At 37.7% G+C, this 24,491-nt stretch overlaps 1 protein-coding gene across 11 annotated transcripts in view; it reads right to left on the bottom strand.

Annotated features, from left to right (window-relative positions):
- Alpk1 (alpha kinase 1) overlaps window positions 1-24,491 on the bottom strand; it is a 123,886-nt gene that overhangs the window by 61,549 nt on the left and 37,846 nt on the right. For 6 of the 11 annotated variants that reach the window (XM_074041548.1, XM_020184410.2, XM_074041553.1 and 3 more), the window contains one exon: window positions 15,748-15,824. The exons of 3 other annotated variants lie outside the window; for them this stretch is intronic. The gene's annotated coding sequence lies outside the window, so the exon portion shown is untranslated. Of the gene's footprint in view, window positions 1-10,136; window positions 10,205-15,747; window positions 15,825-24,491 lie in introns of all 11 variants that reach the window. 2 more of the 11 variants (XM_074041549.1, XM_074041551.1) reach the window with 1 other exon arrangement.

Genomic DNA, 24,491 nt, shown 5'->3' with positions numbered 1-24,491 from the left:
AATTAAAAGAAAGAAATGATATCCCAGAAACTCAGTTTCCTAAATCTACCACATGTGTGGATCTATGATGGAGATGGGTGGATCTGCAATGTTGCCATTTAACATATAAATAGTTAAGAGATTTCCTATGTAAATATGAGTGTGTTATGATGAGCTATTGTGGACAAGGTAATTTTAACTGACAGAGAAAAAGTGCCTGTCATATAAATAGAAAAAAGATACTTGATTAACAATTGCTTTTGTCTGTCTTCCTTTTATTAAAGTAGTGCCGTGTAAACACAACAAAAGAAATTATTCTGTCTTTGGCTTTGGCAGAATAGACAGTGGAATTTCTGTCTGGTTTAGACCCTCTTACAGACATGTAGAATTTTGTTAGCAGAGCAAGAGAGTCTGAAAGGGAAGATAGTAACAGACACATGGAAGGTTCTAGTCCCTCCATCTCTGAGTACATTTATACAATGAAGTAATCATTAAAATGTTAAAGCCATGAATTTTCATGATGGTGGTGGGATTACAGGTGCTCTAGCACCTAATGGCCTTGGCTTTAAAACACGCACACGTACTTAACACGTCTGCAGCTGCAAAAGTAAAGCTTTAGGATAGCACAGGCTTGTTTCATTCAAAGAAATCATATATTTGTTGAGGAACACAAGAAGAGTTCTTGAATATAAGATTCATGTTACTTTAAAGACCATCCACACAAGCAAGGTAGAGAGGAATTAGTGCAAGCATGTAGTGTCAGTATAAATTTGCTCTCTCTGGTAAAGTATTTCAGAATGTATCCCTGCACGACTCAGATTGTTTGACTAAATGGTTTCCAATGTCCCTTTTAACTCATGTGTCTGTAAGTCACAACATTTTGTGCTACAAGCTGGCCATTAGCCTGCCTATCTATGGAAGGAATAGGCAGTAAGGGCCGGACAGATTTTTATCCTCATACTGCTGACACAGGAGCACACACTTATCCTTTCTGAGGACTGAAGTGAGCTAAGAAGACAGCTAATAATGACAAGAGTGGGCAAGAAGCCATGTGACAATAACATCTCATTCTCATCATTGCTTGAAACAGGTAGATATTGGCTAAGATGGAAGGCTAGTATAGACATTAAGGAATGCATTTGGTGATTGAGAAAGTTAAGAAAAGAAAGTCCTAGGACTTTCTTTCCTAGGACCCTTTTTAAGAACTTCATATAGAAAAAGAGGAGTGAAACAGAAATATGAAGAGACAACTCATGCACGATGAAACAGAACTTCATTATAATATAGTTTTAATAGCACATCTTTCCTTTGTCTAAAGGTTTACAGTGCTATGTTCTTGGTCCCCTAGGGTAGAAGTATTTTTGTGTCAAGCTCACAGAAGCAGAGAGGAGAAAGGTGATTAACAGAATCTGAGGGGAGGGGATGCTGGGGAGATGTGGGTCAAATTATCCAAATTTCAGTTAGATCAGTAAGAGGAACATGTTCAAGAGACCTATCATGCAGCATGGTTACTACAGTTAATAACAATATATTCTGCAATTTAAAATTGCTTATGGGCATGAGTGACTTATGCCTGTAATCCCAGCTGCTTGGGAGGCCAAGATCAGAAGTTTCACAGTTTGAGGTCAGCCAGGGCAAATAGTTCATGATATCCATCGCCAGAATAACCAGAGCAAAATGGACTGGGAGTGTGGTTCAAGTGGTAGAGTGCCTGCTTTGCAAACACAAAGCCCTGAGTTTGTATCTCAGTCCCACCAAAGAAAAAAGAAAGAAAAAATGCTGAGACAGTAGATTTTAAGTATTCTCACCATAAAAAAAGTATGTGAAATAATGCACATGTCAATTAGCTTATTTACAATTCATACATATATCAAAATATCATGTTCACTATACATATATGATTATAATTTGTCAATTAAAAATAAAATTAAAGTAGTCTTTATATTGTCAAATTAAAGTAAATTTTAATTTGCTCTGTTCCTGAAAATGAGCAAAGACAGTACACAGTAATGAAAAGATGACATGGAAACACAAAACTAATGCATGTAATAGTGCTCAACAGATACTCGTTGACTAATTCTGAGTCATATCCACCATTAACTCTTTGTAAGACCCCTGAGATGCAATTTTGAGACTGACTTTTCTCAGCTGTATTTCTCAGGCAGGATGATTGAAACAATTGTTAAGATGCTTCTGGCTGCTAAATTATATACTCAGTCAGAGTCTAGATAACTCAAGTTATTTGTTGCTGAAGAATTTATGATATTTATTTATTGAAAATCTCCAGTTCTTTTGAGCACTCATAAGTATCTTCATATATGTTTTTCTTCATTGTTTAGAAATATTGGCTTGAATTTTAGAAGCTGAGTATTAAATAAACATCTCTGTGTTTCTACTTCCTCACTTGAAACTCCTGTTTCAGATGCACTGCTCTATAAGCCTCTTCCTTTTATCTAAATCCTGTGAAAGAGATCAGATATGTGGTTCTGTGAGGATAAACAACAGGACGTGGCCTAATTATTTGGGGAAAGCTGGGGCAGGTCAAGGGAGGCTTCCCTGAGGATGTGTCTGAATTAGGCTCTGGAAGAGGAACTGAGCTTAATGAAATTACAGTAGTGGGAGTGGCCCTCCTGTTGCAGGAGATGATGCTAGAGAGTAAGCAGGGGCATGCTTGGCTGTGTGTGTCAGGTATGGAGTTTTGTTTTGACCCTAAGAGTAATAGGAAGCAGTAGGACCATGACCAAATTTGCATTTGCCAAAAATCACTGGGTTTTGGCTGTCGTGTGCAGGTAGATTAGTTAGGTTCTTGCTGTAATAATCCAGGTGAGAGCTGTTAAGACTTAGGACCAGAGTATAGTATTAGAAATACAGAATTCTGGACAGATCTAAAAGTTGTTTAGGAGGCATTTGCAGGATTGGTGTTGGAGGGATGCAGAGAGTTTTAAGAAGGAATACCAGGCTTATGCCTCACCAATCTCAAAACTGAATGGATGATGTCCTCACACTTTTAGTCAGGGAACACAGAAGAGATCTTCTAGTAAAAGACTAAAAGACATCTTCTGTTTTGTATTTCTAGCTGTAAAGATCATAAGGAAGATAAATCTATAGTAAGCTGCATATTTTAACCAAGAATAGGTGTCTAAAAAAAGGAAGAAGAAATTTCCAAGATAATTAAGGTTTTGTACTTGTAACTCTTCAAAAAACATACTGGAGATATTTTATACTTTTCAAAAGTTCCAGCATTTTCCCTTTTCCCTGTAGAATTCAGGGACAATAGAAAGAAAATACTGTAACATGAGAAAGACTTTGGCATCCAGCCATCTGTTCAGACATGTGTGGCTCACTGTTAGGCATATTAGGCTGGAGCCCAGGAAACTTTCCTTCAGGCAACAATCCTGCTGAAATGTTGGTCAACTTCATTTATGAAAGAATCATTTTCAATTTCAACATATGACAAGTTTTGCTTCTCTGAACTGTGGCATTTTATGAGTGTGCATTGTTTGTAAGTTGAATGATAGAAGTTTGCCAGTATTTTTTGGTAACCTATAGATTACTTTCTAGTTTAACATCCCCTTGTTTTGCTATTTCTATTTTTTTTTAAATAAAATAGATGGGCAGAGGACATGGCTCAAGTGGTAGAGCACCTACCTAAGAAGTGTGAGGACCTAGTATTGCCAAAAAAAACAAAACAGAAAGAAAGAAAGAAAAAAACAAATAGAAAGGGGCCAGAGAAGGCAAGCAAACATACAGATAACTCTAGAACCCAACAAAGTTAGAGTCATATGGTCTATGGCACACATACATAGTCAAATAGTCATGTGTCCATACATTCTGTGCTTGATTTTGACATATGGAATTCAGTTTCATAGATGACATAGAATTTAGTTGAGTGGCTGAATTACAGAATAGTTGACAAATCACTAAAAAGAAGCAAACCAGCTCAAGTGGTAGAGCGCCTGCCTCGCTTATGTGAAGCTCCAAGTTCAAATCCAAGTATCACCAAACCTCCACAACTTACAAAAAGAAGCAAAAAAAGATTATTCAAAACCCCATTTCTTCGGGCATCTCTGTTTGGGTCTTTTTCATTGGATAATTAATACCTCCATTAGGGATGGATCAGGGAAAATAAAAGGATTCCTTGGATTATTGGTAGCCATCTTTATAATAATCTATCACTCAACTAGTCATAATCTCCAAATTGGAAGATGTGGGGAAACAAAGAAATATAAGAGATGGTTTGTGCTTTCAAGGAGTTTATAGTAAGAGTTGAGGATATGTTAGCCAATTTTCAATAACTATAACAAAATACCTGAGATAATTAACTTATAAAGAGAAAAGATTTAACTTGACTCATAGTTTGGGGGAATCTGGTCCATGACCAATTGGCCTTAGAGACCAAGATTTTAACACCTGGGATTTTGGGGACATTGAAGATACAAACAATGACAGAGAGATAGGACACAGATGCACAAAAATTAACTAACGATATCAGGCATAGTATACATGATTGTATTATAAGAGCTCGTGAGTTGGAATTCAATTTATGACTCATTAGATTTGTAAGCACACACACAGAACATATTTGATTCATATATACATGAATAATTATTCTAAAATAATTAGAATAATTTATTATTCTAAAGAGTTATTATTTGTTTCTATGAGAAAAATGTGTTCTGGTCTCCAATGTTCAGTAAAGAAGAGAATTGCTTTAATCAGGCACCAGCAACAGCATCTAGCCTTTCCTACCTTTTCTTCCTCCCTTGAGCAATAACACAAAAACTCTCCCTACAGTGCTTCTTGCACTAACTGGTGGGAGAAGTGGAGAAACAGAAAGAAAGAGAAATCTATTAGAGAAGAAGACAAGTGTGGGCTCGGGTAGTTTCGAATTACAACCATTTGTTAGCATCTTAAAACTGCATTAAATGGGAGAAGGGCCAGTGGTGTGGTAAAGGTGGTAGGGCACTTGCCTAGCAAGCTTGAGGCTGTGAGTACTACAAATAAGGAAGAGGAGGAGAGGAGAAGAAGAAGGAAGAAAGGAGGAAGAGGAGGAGAAAAGATATCCTAATAAAATAAAAAAATTATATCTAAAAAAAGACTAATAAAAAAATAGAGGGATAGGTGAGGCAACTTTTAGGTTATGACGACCCAAAGAGTAGATTTTCATTTCTAGCACTATGGAAGACCATCTGACTAACACACCCACTGAAAACAAGTAAAAAATGCTGGAAAAACATTTTAAGTCTGTAGAATAATGTGTCAATGAAATGCCAAGAATAGAAGACATACTTAGAAGATAAAAATTAAGCAAATGCTAGAACCTAAAATTTTATTTACTTATTTATTTTTTGGTTGTGCTGACTTCTGAACTCGGCAGGGCCTCATGCTTAAGAGGCAGGCTCTCTACCACTTGAGCCACTCTACCAATTCAGAACCTAAAATTTTAAGTGCAACACAGAAGATAAGTCTTTGCCTTGAGTGTATTTGCAAAACTCCATGAACTTAAGCCTTGCCTTTTACTCTCTTGGGAGTCATAAGATAGGAAATAATACCAAAGAACTACCCAAGGTAGAAAGTAAGAGGAGATCTCCCCCCACATCCCACCATAAAACTGAGGTCCTAAAAGGTTACATGTTCAACATAAGAAGAGTTGAATTTCCTCAACTTCCAGGAAAACTTCCTGGGACAAAACATGCTGCTTTGAAAGGGGAACAAAAAAATTTCCCACAAGAATTTGAAGCCACAAGATCCATAAAAACTTCTCAATGACAATTAACTTAAAATAAATTATTTAGAACTGATCCAGGGTTAGCAATGTTCTTAGGCAATTGGTGGAATTAAATAATTCTATCTAAGGGATCTGACTTCAATTCAAACTTCAAAGAATTCTAATAAATACCAAGAAATATGAGCTCCTGGTCAAATTCACAAAATATATATGGTAAAAAGAAATGATGAATGAAAGCAGAAAAAACAGGTAGTAAAATCAGACCCACAAAGACTTCAGATGATGGAAATGGCAGATATAGACAACAAAATATGTATGTATTATATGTTTAAAGAATTAAGTGAGCATGTAGAAAATATGATAAAGTAAAGCAGGTTGAGTAGGAATTAGAATTTCTAGAAATGAAAACATGTAAAATGTAAAATTTAACATTCAATGGAAAGATTTGACAAACTACTAGCTGTAGCATAAGATTGAATTTTTGAAGTGGATGATAAATCAGAAAATATCATCCAGAATTCAACAGAAAAAAACAATAGTATCCAAATACAAAAGAATATTAAAAACAGGAAATGACTGGTAGAATTAAAAAACAGGGAGGTCTAATATATGGTTACTCAGAATCCTACACGGGAAGGGGAGAGAGAGAGAGAGAGAGAGAGAGGAAACTTTCAGAACAGGAGAAAGAAATAATAAAAATACCCATGATCCTTAATCAGGATAATAAATAAAAATTCATGCTAGAAATATAGTGAAACTAGGGAACATCAAAGACAAGGTGAACATCTTTAAAGCAAGTAGAGAAAAAGGCTATTTTAAAGAAACACAATGGATCTGTAGCCGATGACCTAAAAGCAACAATGAAACAAGAAGACAGTAGAATACCAATATGCTGGGGGCGGGGGGAGTGGGGAGGAAGAGGAAAATACCCTGAAACATAAAGATATTTAAAAATAAACATTAAGAGATCCTTACTAGATAAATTCTAAAATGTGTACTTTAGGCAGAAGGAAAGTGATCACAGATGAAGGGCTTGAGATTCAAGCAAAAGTAATAAGCAATAAAAAGAGTAGATTATTGGCTAGATCTAAACAAACATTTATTTATGAAGCTACAACAATACTAAGGTATTGAAGAAATATCTTACTCCCAAATTTACTGCAGAGCCAAGATATGCAATCAACATAAGTATCCACTGATGAATGGAGAAAGAAAATGTGGTGTCTTTTTAGACAATGGAATCATATTTAGCTTAACAAAACAAGGAAGTCCTGTCATTTGTAATAATACAGATGAACCTGGAGGACATAATCTTAAATGAAATAAGTCATACACAGAAAGACAAATAACACATGATCTCACTTATATGAAGAATGTAAAAAAATTGAACTCATAGAAGCAAAGAGAAGGGAGATGGTTACTAGCGGCTGACGAGGGAGGAGTCAAGAAAGATGTTGGTCAAAGGGCAAAATGTGAGTTAGATGGGGAAATGGGCTTACGAGAGCTACTGCATGTCATGACTCTAGTTAATAACAATGTATTATATACTTGAAAGTAGCTAAGTATATTTTAAGTGTTCTTACCACAAAAATATGTATGTAAAGTGATGCATATTAATTCTGTTGATTTTGTCATGCTACAACCATTTCATAACATGTTGTACACCACAAATACATATTATTTTATGTCAATTTAAAAAACAAATAGTACACTGAGAAAAATGAAAGGAAGTACATATGCAAACAACATGTCATGAGGAGAGCAACTGAAGTTAAAAAGTTCTAAGATCACCTGACATAGTGGTCAGATGGAGCCAAGACATTAATTTAGACTGTGTAAAATTTCTAAGATAATCTTTAAAAGCTAAGGTAAAGCATATCACTTTGAAACTAGTAGAAAGAAAAATAAAAGAAATTAAATATCCCAAAAGAAAGCAATATAAAAAGGAAAAAATAAATGAAGAAGTCAGAATAAATAAGCAGGACAAAATAAAATGGTGGAGATAACTTGAAATTTATGACTACCTCCAATAAAAGTAAATGAGCCGAATGCTGAAGATCAAAATAGATTGATAAGTCATAAGAATACAGAAAGGGTTTAGAAATAATATTAAACGATGGGGAAAGTTGCATTAGAAAAACAATAATTAAAAAGAAATGTAGCTATATTAATATTAGACAAAATAGGCTTTAAGGCAAAATGTTTTCTAGAGAGAAAGGGAGCACTTCACAATGATGCATTGCTCAGTTCACCAGGAAGACAAAGCAATTCTAATCTACTATGCATCTAGTAACATACCTTCAATATATATAAGGTAAAAACTGAAAGAGCCAGGGGTTAATTGTACAGATCAGTGATAGAGTGCTTGCCTAGCACCATGAACCAAGCCTTGGGTGGGCTCTGTACTCGGTAGACTGTGACACGAGGATCATCTGAGCCCAGGAATTTGAGGTCAGTCTGCACAACATGCTGAGATCTGGATTCAAAAATAAAACTGCAGCCAGGTGCAGTGACTCTTATCTATAATCCTAACTACTTAGGAGGTAGAGATCAGGAGGATTGCAGCTTGAGGCCAACCCAGGCAAAAAGATCAGGAGATCTTATCTCAACCAATGGCTGTGGTTGGTGGTGTGCACCTGTCATCTCAGCTACACAAGAAGCACAAACAGGAAGATCGTGGTCCAAGCTGGCCCAAACATAAAGCAAGATCCTGTCTCAAAAGTAACCAATGCACAAAGGGCTGTCAGAGTGGCTCAAGTGTTAGAATGCCTTCTTAGCAAGTGCAGGGCTCTGAGTTCAAACCCCAGTACTGTCCCCCATAAAAAGAAAGAAAGAAAAAGCAAAAATAAATGATGAAATAAACATTCAACAGGAATATCTACAAAATAAAAATATTGACCTTCAAAAGAGTAATGAAATGGACAAACTGCTGCAAACTTGATTTGACAGATCAGGAACAAATAAATAGAGGTAAGAATAAAAATTTGGGGAGAGGACATTCTCCCCAAATTTTTTAAAAGCTAAGAAGAAATACTGGAAACATTGTATACAAATGTGAAAACTTTGATAAAGTAGCAATTCCTATAAAAATATAACTTAGTTAAAAGAAATCAAGAAGAAATACAAGATTTGTATGGTTCCAGAATCTAAAGAAATGTAATTGGTAGTTGCAAAAGATCTCTACAATGAAAACACTAGAAAAGTATAGTTTGAGCAACATTTAACAAAACAAAACTTCAGTCTTAGGCAAACTATTATAACAAATGGTTAGAGATGTCATCTAATAAAAATAAACCACCGGCAATAGTGTGAATTGTGTAATATATAAAAATAATATATATGAAATGTCTAAGAATAGTTAATTTTAATAATAAATGTGCAAGACTTTTAAGGAGAAAATTATAAAGCTTAATTGAAAGACATTTAATACAGACTAAATATATGAAGAGTTATCCCATGTTTGTGACCTGAAAAACTCAGTATTGTTAAAAAATCAAATTTTCTCAAATTAATTTATATCTTTAAAACAACTTAGAGTCAAAATCCCAACAGTTCTGGATGTGCTTATGTCTTCACAAGCTGCTTTAAAAATGTATATGGAAGAATAAATTCAAGAAAAATCAAGGACTAGGGATGTAATTCAGTGGTCATGAGCTTGCCTAGCTTGCATGAGGCCCTGGAATAGGGAAAAAAAAAAAAATCAAGAGTCTCCAGATGAAAAAATAGAGGAAGAGAAAGTGCTGTAGAAAATGCCAATCGCTAATATAAAATATATTAAATTATTTGAGTTGTTACAGAGACAAATCTACTTTAAATGTAATAATTATAACTTTATAATAAGATAGAGTCCAATAAGATACACACACATACACACACATATATGAACTTGATTTGTTATAGAGCTTGATATGGCACTGAGCTAATTTGCTGGTTTTTAAAAGTCAGTACTAGTTACAGACTTAACTGTGAAAGATAAAACCATGCAACTTCCGAGAAAAATCACTAAAAGAGGATATTCTTATCACCTTTGGCTGGGAAGGAATATTTTAATCACTTGCAAAAAACTGAAAATTATGAGGGAAAATACTGATACATTTAATTATTATTATTGTTGTTATTTTGGTAGTACTGGGGTTAGAACTCATGGCTTCACACTTGCTAGGCAGGCGCTCTACCACTTGAGTCACTCCACCAGTCCTTTTTCATATTGGGTATTTTTCAGATAGGGTCTCATGAACTATTTGCTTGGCCTGGCCTCAAACCTCAATCATCCTGAGTAGCTACAATTACAGGCGTGAGTCACTGGCACCAGGCCACATGTAACTAATTTTAAACATGAACTGATTTGTAAAACAGAACCATAAAGCAAATGAAAAGACAAATCACCAACTGGAAAAAAGAATTCATAACTTTGGTAACTGGTAATTACCTTTATCCAGAATATATAAAGAATTCCCAAAATTCAATGAGAAAATAATCAGCCAATGTACAAAAGACCTGAGCAGACAAAAGGAAACATAAATGGCTAATAAACATATGAAACCTGTTCAATCTCATTAGTCATCAGAAAATATAAGTTCCTAATAAAATGAAAAAAACACTCACTTTTTTTTTTGCAGTACTGAGGCTTGAACTCAGGGCCCACACCTTGAGCCACTCTACCAGCCCTTTTTTTGTGATGAGTTTTTTTGAGATAGGGCCTCGCAAACTATTTGACCAGGCTGGCTTCAGAGATCCTCCTGATCTCTGCCTCCTGAGAGCTAGGATTACAGGCGTGAACTACCAGCACCTGACTCCATCTTCTTGATTGGAGAAACATTTTTTAAATAGGATAACTGTTGTCAAGAGCAGTGTTGTCTATTCATGTCCACCACTACTAAAACCTTTGGTCAACATTCTCCAGTATAATCAAAGACACACACCATTATGACCCACTGTCCACTCTTAGCTATACTAAAGTTTAGAGAAACTCTCTGATTCATCCAGGCCCAGGGGGCAGGTAAGGGAATGTTCACAATGACACGATGTAACAGTAAGCAAACAAAAGGAAACAATCCACATGTCCGTCAGTGACAGAGCGGGTTATAAAATTCATAGCTGGAATTGAATAAGCAAACAAAGGGATGAATTATATAGTTACATGTAACAACTTGTGGGAATCTTAGAATTACAAAAAGCAAGTCATAGATGGATACATTCATAAAATTTACATTGATAGCTAAGCAATAATTGTCATAGGATATGAGTATATAATAGTAAGGTTACAAAGAAATGTAAGGGAACATTGTCGACATGTATTGAACTATCACACTGTACCCCATAAATTTGCACAATTAAAAAATGTAAAGGGAGGTATGCGTGGGAGGGAGAGGGAAAAGGAGGGTGAATATGGTTGAGGTACTTTCTATACATGTGTGAATATTGAACACTGAAACCTGTTGAAGTCATTTTAAGGAGGGGAATGGGAGAAAAGGAAGAATAATGGAGGGAATGAACCAAGCTGGGGTACTTTGTAGGTATATATGCACATGTTACAACAAAACCCCCTGTACAACTATTATAAACTGACGAAAATGTTTTAAGAAATAAATGTTTAAAAAACAAATAAAAAATATGAAGGAGGAAAAGTATGGGAACAATACACTAGAAATCCAGAATCATGAGTTTTAAGGGGGAGAAAGAAGTTGGGAGGGAGGTGTGCATTGGCAACTTCAAAGGAAGTATTACATTATTTTACTTAAACTGATCATTGGATCCATGAATATTCATTGTTCTACATATATTGCACCTATACTGTAGTTTCTTGATATCTATCTGACATGTAATTAAAACTCAAAAAGAATAAAATGGGAATGGAAGCCTAAGAATGAACAATAAATATCAGTTACTGCCCTTAGGGTTGGAACCGGTGACTCCATTGAGAGATGGTAAGAGATACAGCCTTTGAAAGTGGGGAGGGCACTTGGTCAGGGAATTCTAGAGCGCACTGGATTTGAAATGGTGGGGGGGCAGGGAGGACTGTGAGGAAACAAATTTTAATTGGAGAATGACACTAACAGAGACTGTGAGGAATAGAGTCTCACCTTGTGTCTGGGATTTATGAGTTAGCATCAGCTACTGCAAGTCTTTGATGAGACAGACAGTTTGAACCATTAGTTTAACCAACTCTAGACTGCCAAGAAATTTAACCCAGATTCTCATTCAATTTACACAGAAAATTAGGAAATTGGTTTTGATTTTTTTTTTAAAACAAGGTAGATTTTAGGAAATTGTATAGGTGAAAATAAAATGAATATAGTGTATGTTTTTCAATCGAGGTGTCTAGCCTGAGGACCACACCTTATTAAAACAGGAAACTGGACACCAAAGCTGTCTCTTCCCTCTGTTTCTCTCGCTCTTGTGCCCTAAGATCTCTAGTTCCCTGCTGCTGAATGTGTTTACCAAACTTGACTGTGCCAGAAAGTGCAATAAGAGTGTTCCGGGTCATGAATGGGTTACCTACCGGCCTCAGGAAGAAAGAAGAGGAGAAGGAAGAGGCCATGGTTACAGGGGTGGTGACCACTGCTGCTCTCCGGCTACAGTTACCTGCTCCATCAGCCATGGTGACACCTGATGAACTATTAGACTGGCCTCATGGCTAGAAGTGCAACATCTAAGGTCAAGGTGAGTCAGGCTTGCCATCTGGTCCTGGCTCTGGGTTCCTGAGCTGCTGGCTTCAGGATGGTACTTCCAGGAACTTTTTCTTTGCATTTCAGTACCCCAAATGAGAGAAGAGCACTCATCTACACTTGCTCTACATCTCCCCCAGTTCAGAGCCACCAGGATGCCAGCAACATTCATAGAGCAAGAAAAAAGGATTCTGTAAACTTTGAAAAGCCTTAAATTTGTGGTGTACTCTCTGGGAGGCAGACACCATCCACCTAAACTCTAGGTAAATAATTTGAACCAGGGAGGTGAAGAAGCAAATGGAGGCTGGGTGACTTCCCAAAGCCTGAGACAATCAGGTTAAGAGCTCAGGGTCCTGAGTTAGCCCCAAAACACATGACCACTTTTCTTTCCATTCAAGAGTACCAGGTCTCTGGAGAAAAACCCAACAAAAGTAACTTTTTTGGGAGAAAAATGGATCACATGAAGAAGAGAAATAGACTGTACTGGGCAAGGCATGGAAATGCTGTTTATAAATAGAGCCAGAATGTCTGCAGGGAGGAGAGCATGAAAAGGGAAGAAAATCCACGGTAGGTGTGGTGCATATATGAAAATGGCAAAAAACATACTCTGATATAGAACTGCAGGGTTATGCAGCCCTGCATACCTCTCTCTCCCTCTCTGTCTCTCTCTCTCTCTCTCTGGTACTGAGGATTGCACCCAGGGCCTCACACATGCTAGGTAAGCACTCTCCTTTGAGCCACACCTCCAGCCCTTTGTGTTTGTATTTTGTTTATAAGATAGGGTTTTGCTAACTTTGCCCAGGTTGGCCTGGAAATTTCCATCCTCCTGACTCCACCTCCCCAGGAGCTGGAATCACAGGCATGTGCCACCATGCCCAGCTAGAACTGAATATATGGGGATTGAGATTCATTTTTTCACCCAAATATTTTCAAATCTGTAGTTATAATCCCCACAGTCAGAATATTTCATTTATCTTGCATAAAACATAAAGATTTTGAAGTGAGAGAGAGGCCACAAAGGAGCAGTCCGTCTCAGGAGAAAAGGGAGAAGGGCTCTGAAAGCAGAAGAGCAGAAAAAGATGTAGAAGTGAAAATTTATGGTCTCACTATCTCAGGTCATTGATAGTGTTCAAATTAGGTGCATGCACTTTGCAGGCAGGGCTCCTAGGTTGAAATTTCAGCTCTGCTACTTGCTAGCTGAGTAGCTTTTAGGCAAATCATGTCTGTTTCCTCATCTGCAAAAAGACATAACAATAGGACCAATCTCAAAAAGCTTTATGCAGATCAATTGAATTGATAACATATGTAATTGCATAATGTGTAGTAAGGACTTCATAAGCATCAGTTATTGCTTTTGATAAAATTTTCAAAAAATAAAACATTTTGACTTACTGGAGGTGTGGCTCAAGTGGTATAGTGCCTACCTAGCAAGTGTGAAGACTTGAGTTCAAACCCTAGAAGCATCAAAATAAAAACAAAATTAAAAAAAATTTAGCCAGGCTGGGCATGGTGGCTCAAGCTAGTTACTCAGAAAGCAGAGATTAGGAAGATCATGGTTTTGAGGCCATTGGAGTGATGGGAGAGAGGTTTAAGGGTGTGTGGAGGTGGAGCAAGACCTCATCTCAAACAATAAAAAAGTGGGTGTGGTGACACACACCTGTCATCTCAGCTATGTGGGAAGCATCAATAGGAGGATTGCAGTCCAGGCTGGTGTACCCTTTCCCAAAAAACTAAAGCAGAGAGGGTTGGAGATATAGCTCAAGTGGTAGAGCTTAGCAAGCACAAGGCTCTGAGTTCAAACCTCAGTACTGCAAAATATATATTTCTTAAAAAGTCACCCAATTTCTCCTTACTTTATCCTAGCTGGATTTGTTTTTCTTTTTGACTTTATCACTGTTTATGTTAAGAAAGAAAATTATTTGACTATGTAACATCTCAGGTTCTTGAAATTTTTGTTTACCAGTATAAAGTTATTTAACAATGATCTTATCCCCTAATTAGCCAGATTCATATTTGATTAATGAATAGAAGTTGTGTTAGAGAATTGAAATATTATTACCAGTTAGACATTTTCAGGGAGAAAGATAGGAGTTTTATTTCCTTAAAACAGAAAAAAATATTTAAGCCTTGCCAACTTGGTTTAATCAGCTGTTTGCCTCCAGGCACTCAGTTGGCCTCTGTCTGAGGTATCAGAAAAGTGAGGGCTGAAGTGGCTGAGAGGAGAGAAGAGAGTCCCCCAATTACAGATCAGACAGCAATGCCCCCAGCCCCTTATCTTCTCCTTCTCTCTGAGACACACACAAAGCTCTTTATTTATTTTATACTTAAAGTGTCAAAGGCACCGGGGCATGGGCTTCTGTCTGGGGACTGGCAGACCACACTCCTGGGCTGACATAATAAAATCCACCATGTGGCTGTGTGGTACACACAGCGTGTGCATGTCACCAGCAAACTTTGGGTCTTGGCAGGGAGCCTCTACTGGCTTGGGAATATGGACTTGCAGGTCCTGAGGAGCTGGTGACTGACTGTAAGGGACCCTGTATGGTATATTATAAACAGGAGTATATAATTCAACTTGCTAGCAGAAGCAAGGAATTACAGCAGGATTTACTACTCCTGAATGACCATAGGAGAAGAACCCAGAAAAGTAGCTACAGAGAAAAGAGCGCATTGAAACTGTGGTACAGATAAAGACAGGGCCATTATTGTGGCTCATCTTAGAAGCCAAGGATTTGCTTAGAAATTCAGGCCTCCCCTGCTCTCTCCACACCCTGCTGCTCTGGGGCCCTCAGGTCACTATGCTGCTTGGGAAAGTGAGTCCAGTTTTAGAAGTTCAGGCCACCCAGTCATGGGGCAGCAGAGTCAGCCACCTGATTTGGGGGATTATTTTATCATTTCTGAGCCACTCAACCTACTCTCCTCCAGTGGTAGGACTATCATTTTCTCCTTTGTCTAGTAAGGGAATGGCAGTATTAATTCTATTCTTTGCTTTTAGCTAATGAAGGAATATTTGCCAATATGGAGCTAACAGTGATACAGAAAAATTTTTAAATGAATAAATCAAAATAGTCACATGAAACATATTAGCTTTTACATAATCTGTTAGTGGTAGAGATGATTGGTTCCTACTCTTTTTTTTAATGCTTTGCTTTAATAACTAACTTAGAAGTTAAGCTATAAAATAAGCTGTATTTTTTGATTACTGAGTAATCATTTCAAATTGTACTTAGTATTTTTAAGGTTACCCACAAAATAGAATAAACAGTCCCAACCCCTAAAGACAAAGTTACTTGGGAAATAAACACAAGTGTATAATTCATCTTGTGAAAAATTCTAGAGCAACTGTCTGACCCACAGGACAAATTTACTTACATTTAGACAAGTTGGAGAATTCATTCCATCATTCTGCTACTGTACTATTCAGAAGAAAAGCCATTGATACTTAGATCCTGGCAAAGAAAATAGAAGAACTGAGTTTATTAACCTACAATGTCAGCAGCAAAGAATATGGTCTCTCCAAAGATAAAGAGTGTGAACAGTTCAGCGATTTGTCCAAGTTGAAATCACAACTCACCAGAATTACATGCCAGGAGTTAGACATAAGCTTTCAAGCATCCAGTCCACTGTGGTTTGACATGAGGTCACTCTGTGTCCTGAGTTTTGTGGGGGAAGAATCTAATAAGCATGCTGTTTAGGAAGTATTGTCTTGGTAGATTACTGACCCTGTGATGGAAGTATATGTTCCAGTCTATTTAAAGAAATAATTCTTATGCTTGATTCTAAATTTTAAAGCACTGAAATAAGTGCTGTATTTTTTCCTGGGGAAAAAGCATTCTAATTTTGACCTTATTCAAACATCAATATGATTCCAGAGGGACAAATGAAGGGGGAGCAAAGACTGATGGGGTCTAGTGGTGATTGCATTTATAGAATAATCCTGACAGGAGACAAATATACGGCCTCCCATGAGGCCTCGATATAGTCAGCTGAGAAGTGGGGTCGTTATTTATGCACACAGAGGATATTCTCCATTATAACACTTTAATAACTTTAAGTGAAATATTCTTTTTTATTGGTAGGAAGCTTAGTAAGTAGTATCTAGTTGCTTTTTTTTCCATGATGGCTATGTGTGCAACCCTTCCTATTCTTTCATCTGCTTCCCCCAGCGGATAATGGGAAAATAGTGTTCCACTTCTACCTCACATGAGGAACGAATGGACCAGATGAGTGGCTGGCAGTTTCATTTCCATCTGTTTTATATGGTGACCATTCACATAAAATTTCACTTGAAGCTAATAAGTTGGGAAATACTTATCTGAATGAATTCAGTGACAGTGGGTAAGGAGTATAATAATGATATCTTTTATTTCTCAATAGATGACAAATTCTCATTCTAGAAGACACAAACATATATCATAAAACACGACAACCATTTAAATCTACTATGAACTTTGTGACTACAGAGTCTTCGTGAAGTCTGTGTGTCATGGAAGCAAGATAACCAATTTTCTCACGTTAGAGAGCCAAATAATAAGCACCATTTTCAAAGACAGACACCTGTTTTCTGACTGGTAATAGCAAATCATACCACATGACATTAAGGAATTAGTATTCATTCTTGAGGCAAGGCAATAGTATTGTGACTTTGCTTAAAAGAAGTTTGTGTCTTTTAGGATTATACTCTGAATTATTTATGGGTGAAATTATATCAAGTCTGAGATTTGCTTTAAAATAATTTGAGGCCTACTGGTAGGGAGAAAGTGAAGGTACCAATTTTATAAGATTGGCTTTGCATTAAATATAATGCATATAAGAGGATTCTTACACTGCCTCTACTTTTGTATACATTTGAAATTTGGGGTAATAAAAAACTTTTAAAGGTTCTGAGGACTGTGAGCATAAAGCAGTGGCCTCTGACAAGCAGCAAGAGACCATTCTGAAATTATTTTAAGTCTGACTACTCCCTGGGTTCTGAGCCAAAAAAAATTGGGTGCTAGCATCCCTACTACTCTCAGAAGCAAGGCTACTGCTTCATCCAATTCTGTACTGAAGCCAGAGGATGCACATTTGGAGTATGCTCCATGTGTCACCAACAACACAATGTATTTTTAATCAGGGCCCCACTCCAACTGCAGCCGCATCCTTTTAGCCTACTCTGTTTTGTTGTCTTGTTCGCAGGTGCTTAGAAACCACAATTGAATTTTCACATTATCTTAAGCAAAGTACAAACAAAAAGTTAAATGTGGTGCAAAAATAATCATACCATATACTTCAAAGTCATTAACACGGGTAAATGAGCACTGTCTGTAAAACCCCGAGAAGCACAAACCCTATTAACACTGTCTTGGGAAATCAGAGGCTAAGACTGTGAATGGGCAGAGCAGCAGGCCTCTCTGACCACAGCTTGGGCACTTCTATTATTCTGCTTTACACAGAACTAAAAAGTCCAACAACCAAAAACAAAAATTCAAAACTGTGGAAAAGAAAATCTCTAACTTCAGCTCTCTTTAAATTTCTTTTTAAATATGAAAAAGTAATATAGTGATTGGAAGGCTTAGAGTTTTTGAACTCAGTTAGTTAATATTTTTAATCTACAATTTGCTGTCACAGGTTTCACCAAAAGGTAGGGTGAAGAGGGACAACTGCCACTGAATAAATACTTTATCTATTTTCAGTATTGTCTGGGGACCTCAGATGCAAAATCTTATGATGTAGGCTTTATTCCCACTTTAGGGATGAGAAAGTTGAGGGTCATGGGGGTTAAGTAAGTTGTCCAAGGTCACACACTTTAAAAAGGGTGTACTCAGAGTCTCCAAAAGACTTTGACCCTCTATGGGTGTTTTCAAAACCATTTGCCTTCCAGCCTACTGGCACAGGCCTGAATATTTCAAAATATCTCAATATGTAGAAAGAAAGGATTAATGGAAGTCCTTTGAAATGCTTTTAGACTTCCAATAAGATAATTCTATATAGATACTCTTCCACTTTACTGACAAATCAATTTCTACCTAGCCTGGGCTTGATAAAGTTAATCAAATTCCGTAATTTCCTTTCTCTGGTACAGAGAGATAGCTGGGAAGTCAGAAGACTAATTCAACCAGTCATTCCTACTGTTCTCACATTGGAAGATAATTGCTTACAACTGAATTCTCCCTAGATCTCCAAGTAGCAATAATTCAGGCCAGAACATGCTCTGTTGTCACACTCTAGCTTCTCCAAGTGCAAGGGAGTTCTGTCTCCTAACAGATAATTAAAGACAGGGCAGTGCCACTTGCTAGGATTTCTCTCTTTCTCTTTCACCTCTTATAAAAGAAGAAACTTTAAAGATTAGATTTTTTTCCCTCCTTTTTTTCTAAAGCTGGTTATACCAACTGGCATGGGTTGTATTAAAATCAGGGGAAAGCTCAATCAAAAAGCCCCTCTCGGAAGGCAGACTTTCTTGTTAATATGCACAAACATGAAAGGCTTTCTTTTCATCCTATACAACTACAGTGTGTGTAAATTGCAGGGGGCTCATTGGCATAAATCTTGCCTGTGACCTCTGAGGTAAACTGGATTTACATTACTTTCTGACAAGAATTAAATGAAGGCCTTGTGGATATATGAACAGCCTTCTGGGCGGCAACAGATGGGCATGAATGTGTTCCCTAGGAAAACTATCAGTGACATCTGTGTCCTCCAAATTCTGGTGGCCTCAGCCAATTAACAGGGGGAGAAAGGTGGGGGGTTGGGAGGCCACAGCACAGCCCCCAGCCAAAACCCAGGCAGCAGTGTTTGTGTTTGGAGATGGGATCAGGCTGGCCTGCAGCCTCATGGCCTCAAAGGTTAGCCAGCCCTTCATTGTCATCTTTCTAATGGGAAATGTGGCTTACAAGCTATTTGTACACCACAGTGAGGATAATATGATTTTTCTCATTTGACCGGAGGAGAGGGCCCTCTCTTGCAGCTGATATCATATTTCAGAGCAATCTCTTGGAAGCAAGTGTTTACTTTTGTCTCCTTCCAGGCAGGCTGATGGTTTGGCTACCTATCAATTTCTGTAGTGTATTTGCACGTCACAAAGCAGGTGAACCCCAAGACATAGCAGAGGTTTCTCCTTAAAACCGACTTCTTTCCTCTTCCAAAGTGGAGTTTACCTATTTCATGAGAAAATCAAAATTAAGGTCTCCTGGTTAAAATAAAGTCAAGAGAAATTACATCAGGTATCTTTCTAGAGTCACTGATGGTGGGATTTCTTGAAAAGACGCAATCCATGATGACACCTACTGTCTCAGTAGGTCAACCTCCCTGTGTTTAGGGTGCAGACAAAAAGAACAAACTAAGGCAGAGAATGTCGATTCCTTTTTGGCATCTAACTTTCTTGGCCCATTCACCTGGAGCATGTATGACAAGCCCCCAGGTTTGGGGAGGTGACGGGATAGGCCAGGAAGACACTAACATTCACTTGCTCAGTAAGAGCAGAAACCAGGACAGGCCTAATTAGGCAGTGCAGATCTCATGTCTTTCAGGGCCTAGCATTAAGAATGTGGCTTTGAACCAAAGAACCCAGGCCTAAATTCTGACTTTACCACTACAGAATCTGAGACAAATGGGCAACTTTCTTAAGTTCCTTGTGCTTTAATCTCCTCGTCTGTAAACCTGAGTTGAGCTTATCACCTGTCTCTTAATGAGGAAGAATTGACCTAACATTTGGGATGTGTGGCTGACATTGCTGGGGGAAAATATTTTTATCCTGATTTTGTAATAAGGAGTATTGAAGGCCCGAGAATGGAGTCCTGAAGCTCTACGCTAGTTTTTCAAAATGAAAAGTACTGTGTTTTAGTACACTAGTTTTTGGAAACTCACAAAATTAATTTTTTTCAAAAGAAGCAATTTTCAGTGCTTTTAGGAAACTAAGATCATGCTTCTAAGCATCATGTATTTCCATACTTGGAGTGCAGCTCAGTGGTAGAGCACTTCCCTAGCATGTGTGAGGCCCTGGGTTTGATTTCCAGCACCAGAAAAATATAACATATTTTTTTTAATGGATACAATTTTGAAATACAATTCGTTAAAATGAACTTACTATACACCAAAAGTGTCTGGATATTTCTAAATTGTGAAATAGACTGTTAAGAAGCAACTAAAAAATAAACAGAAATTAAGTAGTTTTAAAATTTTTTTTTACTTTGAGACAAGGTTTTATAGCTCAAGCTGGCTTGTAACTTGCTATGTAGCCCAAGCTACTCTCAAACTCATGATCCTCTTGCTTCCTGAGTGCTGGTATTACAGGTGTGCAACACCATACCTGACACTAAACTGTTTGTTTTAACTCCTTTTCCTTAATTGCAGGAATGGTAATGGGTTGCTTGTTTGGTCCTAAATTGATTACTGTATGTGAAGTGTTAGAACATAATGTTTGATTGTGATACTTTAGATGTAAATGGTTTACCCCTTTTTTCCTAAAACCACTGTGTTATTTAAAACACAGAAATTCCCCATAACCATGGTCAGAGCACCACCAACAAAAGGGAAGGTAAGAGGGTGTGCAGCGCTCCTAAATAAGAGAACCTACTGTCCAAGCTGTACATACTCATCTTGCTATGCTTTTCAAGTCAATTTTCACACATGGATTTTTATCCTCTTATTTTTGGCTTTGTAAAATCTTCTAACAATCCAATTCTGAGAACTTGAGCAACCTGAGACTCAGCCCAAGGGAAGAAGTACATCTAGCAGAAGGAGGTCAACAAAGCCATTTGCTGCTTCTGCTCAGTGCGCCCGAACTGGCCTGAGAAACCCATGTGTTCGTGACTTGGCGAGAGCCAAAACAATTGTAGGCACCATTTTCGTACAAACTGGTTTTTCCTTTATTGAGCTGCAATCTCAAATGTAATTTCGTCTTATTCTGTTGCTCCTCATTATGTTGAGCAATAAGTAGCAGAGAGGCCTTTGTCACACAGGGATTCAGAAGAGAACCCACATTAAACAAAAGCACCTGTTGTTCCCCTCTCATAATGGCCTCAGAAGTGACCAGTTGACTGCTGTCTCCCCCACACTCCTCCTTAGGCTTTTCCCAACACTGCCATCTCACACATCATTATTGGAAGTAAAAGAAGAATAATTGAGGGGAAGATCAATAAATTTAAAAGCTCTTTAAGGAAAGACATAATGAATTTGGTACAGCACATATTTTTAGATCAAAGATGCCTTTGAAGTGACAAAACCGTAATCTATAAACTACTGAAGCACTTCCTTTCTCTCCCAAACTACTTCTTGTCAAATAAAATGGAAGTTAAGGAAATTATCTTTATCTAAAAATGACCAAAAGAAGCCATCACCTAATGACAGCCTTGTCACAAGCGACAATTGGGGAAATTGTCAGGAAGGCAAGGCCTAACAAGCAGAGGAGTGGGCTTGCTGTTTGCACTAATCTCGTTGTGCAGTCCCCACACAAAATCCCAGTCAGTTTGCTGTGTGAAACAGCTAAGGCTTTGTGAGTGCTAACAGAGACTGGAGGAACACTCTTTCATGAATATGTATTGCCATCCCTCTGTGTCTAGAGACAAACCCTTCAAAACTAAGATAGCACACACACACACACACACACACACACACACACACACACACACACACACACCCACCAACCAACAAAAACCAAGAAGCCTAAGCTACTCAGTTGAGTGTAGTGAAATGCTAGCAACTAATGAAAGCTCACGCGTTGGAAATGGAGCCAGAGGCACCAGGTTCCATGTGTTTGCTAGGGTCTTTTTTTTCCCCAGCTATTGAGATGAAATCTTTAGGAGGCTTTCAATCTTTAGCAAACACGTGCATGGATTTAAAGATGCTACGTATCACTACGTGGAGTGCTAATCACCAGCCTTATAATGAATTCACCTTCCCCACACCAAAGATGCGCTGAAAGTCTAATACTGAAGGCAAAATAACTTTAATATTAACACAGTACATATGTAGTTTTAAGAAATGGACCAAATCTCGTATTGGCTTCCTCTGAATTCATGAAAAATACTGTTTGGAAAATTGCAGTAAGAGGCAGCATTTTCCACTTCTGAACACAAGGACATGATGTGGGTGAAGAGTGAGAATCACAAATAGGAAATTTTAAGTTGAGATGGAAGGAATAGCCAACTCTACAAGTCCTGATAAGAGTTGCTTTTTTTTTTAATCCATATATGTGTATATCATTTTCTACAAGATGAATTATTTTGCATCCATCCCTGGGCATAGATCCACTAAAACATTTTTGAATTGATTGAGCTTTGATTTTTGATTTTTCTACTGACATTGAAATTTGCATTCAAATGTGTGTGTTTAACTTCACTTTTTATGGAAGCAAAAATATAAGGCAAAAAAAGGTGTAAGTTTCTTTTTTTTCTTTACTAGTTCTTCTAATATGATAAAGTTTGGTTTCCCACTGTGCAAGAGACAAAGCTGAGTTTTGGGGGTTTTGATATTACGCAATGTTTGCCATAGACATTACCATTTCATTAGCATATTCAGCTCTACATGAAATCCAGCCTTGAATGCCCCCAGCCCTAACGCTAATCCTCTTTAAAGAGCTACAGGCCATATTACATGTGGCCACAGCGGCCGTCTCTGCTTTACTTTGAAGAGGAACAGAGTTCTCTTGTGCGGCTGTCTACACCCAGCCTCATAAACCACTGCTTTCTGTGCTGTGAAATCCTCTGTTTGCATCAAGAACCAGGCCGAAATCCACACTTGCACTCTGCAAGCTGCCCGCACTTGAGGTGGAGATATGATGCTGGTTTCATTTTTTTCCCTAAGGATCTACCCACACTCTTTCCAACGAAGATTAAAATGAACTTGATCCAAGTATTTTTCATCCTTTGATTAGGATCAAGTGCTAACCACATCTTCTGTGTAGGGAGCCTGATCCTAGATAATCAGGGGGACAGGGTCAGTGATGTCACAGGCCCTGATCCTTCATTTTTACAGGATAGCGTTAAATATTTAGATGCAGTAATTCTGAGGTACCTCACATTCCCACTGAAAAAGACAATTCAGCTGACAATGTTTGACTAAATAGATTAAAAATGCAGGGATCTGATTTCAACAAAACACAGACTTGGTACCACACTGCAGAAAATTCATGCAATTTTTCTGAGTAAAAAACAAAAGAAATGAAGTCCATTAAACTGATGATTGTCCCTTAATAATTCTCAGATTGCTAAAAAAAAGAAATTCTGTATCATAAACAAGACTGATTTTGTTCTTATTTCATAGTAGCTAATTTATAAATACACAATCAGTTTATAAATATTTGCTTATAGTTTTGAAAATAATTATCATGTAAGAGATTACTATCAAGGGTGTTATCTTATTTTACATAAAGCCCCACATAGTAAATGCTCCAGATCTACTTCATTTGATTATGAACACCTAAAGCTCCTCCTTTTGTCTTTTTTGCCTTTACTCCTAGGAAACTCAGAACCAGATTTTGTGCTCTGTTCCAAGGGTGGCCCTCATTCAGATAATCTTATACAAGACAAAAGTCTTGTTTTGTTCAAGACTTGTACAGATGCTCCATGACTTGGTCCACATTCTTTGTCCTTGGTTCAGTATTTCTAAGCATACTTGTATCTCATTGTGGGTAACTTCAAGTATTTTTGAAGGTGCATTTCACAACACTGCTCTTTATTTGATTTGGCCTTTTTCTTCACATGTGTGTACTGGAGGGGGTTCAGGGAACAATGGAATGCATTCAGGATTGGCAATTAGATGATTTGCCTGCTACATACATGGTAGACATTTTTCTCTCCTGAGATGACCACAAGGCAAGTGGCCAATAACAGCTGTATTTCTGGTCCTTTGGGCCGCTCTGGTACTTTCAGAAATGAAACAGAAACTTTGCTGTGAGCTTTCATGCTGCCCCCTTTAATGATGGCAATATCCACTTTGCAACTGAAGCCTCATTCATATTTGTTGGGCTGGAAGTGTAGTTCAAGTGGTAGAGCGTCTGCCTGACATGCCTGAGGTCCTGAGTTCAAACCCCACACTGCTGGCAAAAAAAGTTATAATCAATGCAATTCTCTGCTTGTTTTTGTATTCCATTCTCATTGAAAGTACAGCACACGGGGAGATGGTTTATCATCTACATC

This window comes from Castor canadensis, chromosome 9 (assembly GCF_047511655.1).
Source record: "Castor canadensis chromosome 9, mCasCan1.hap1v2, whole genome shotgun sequence".
Classification (NCBI taxonomy): domain Eukaryota; kingdom Metazoa; phylum Chordata; class Mammalia; order Rodentia; family Castoridae; genus Castor; species Castor canadensis.
The sequence above is the reverse complement of the archived record's forward strand: the minus strand, read 5'-3'. Positions and strand labels throughout refer to the sequence as shown.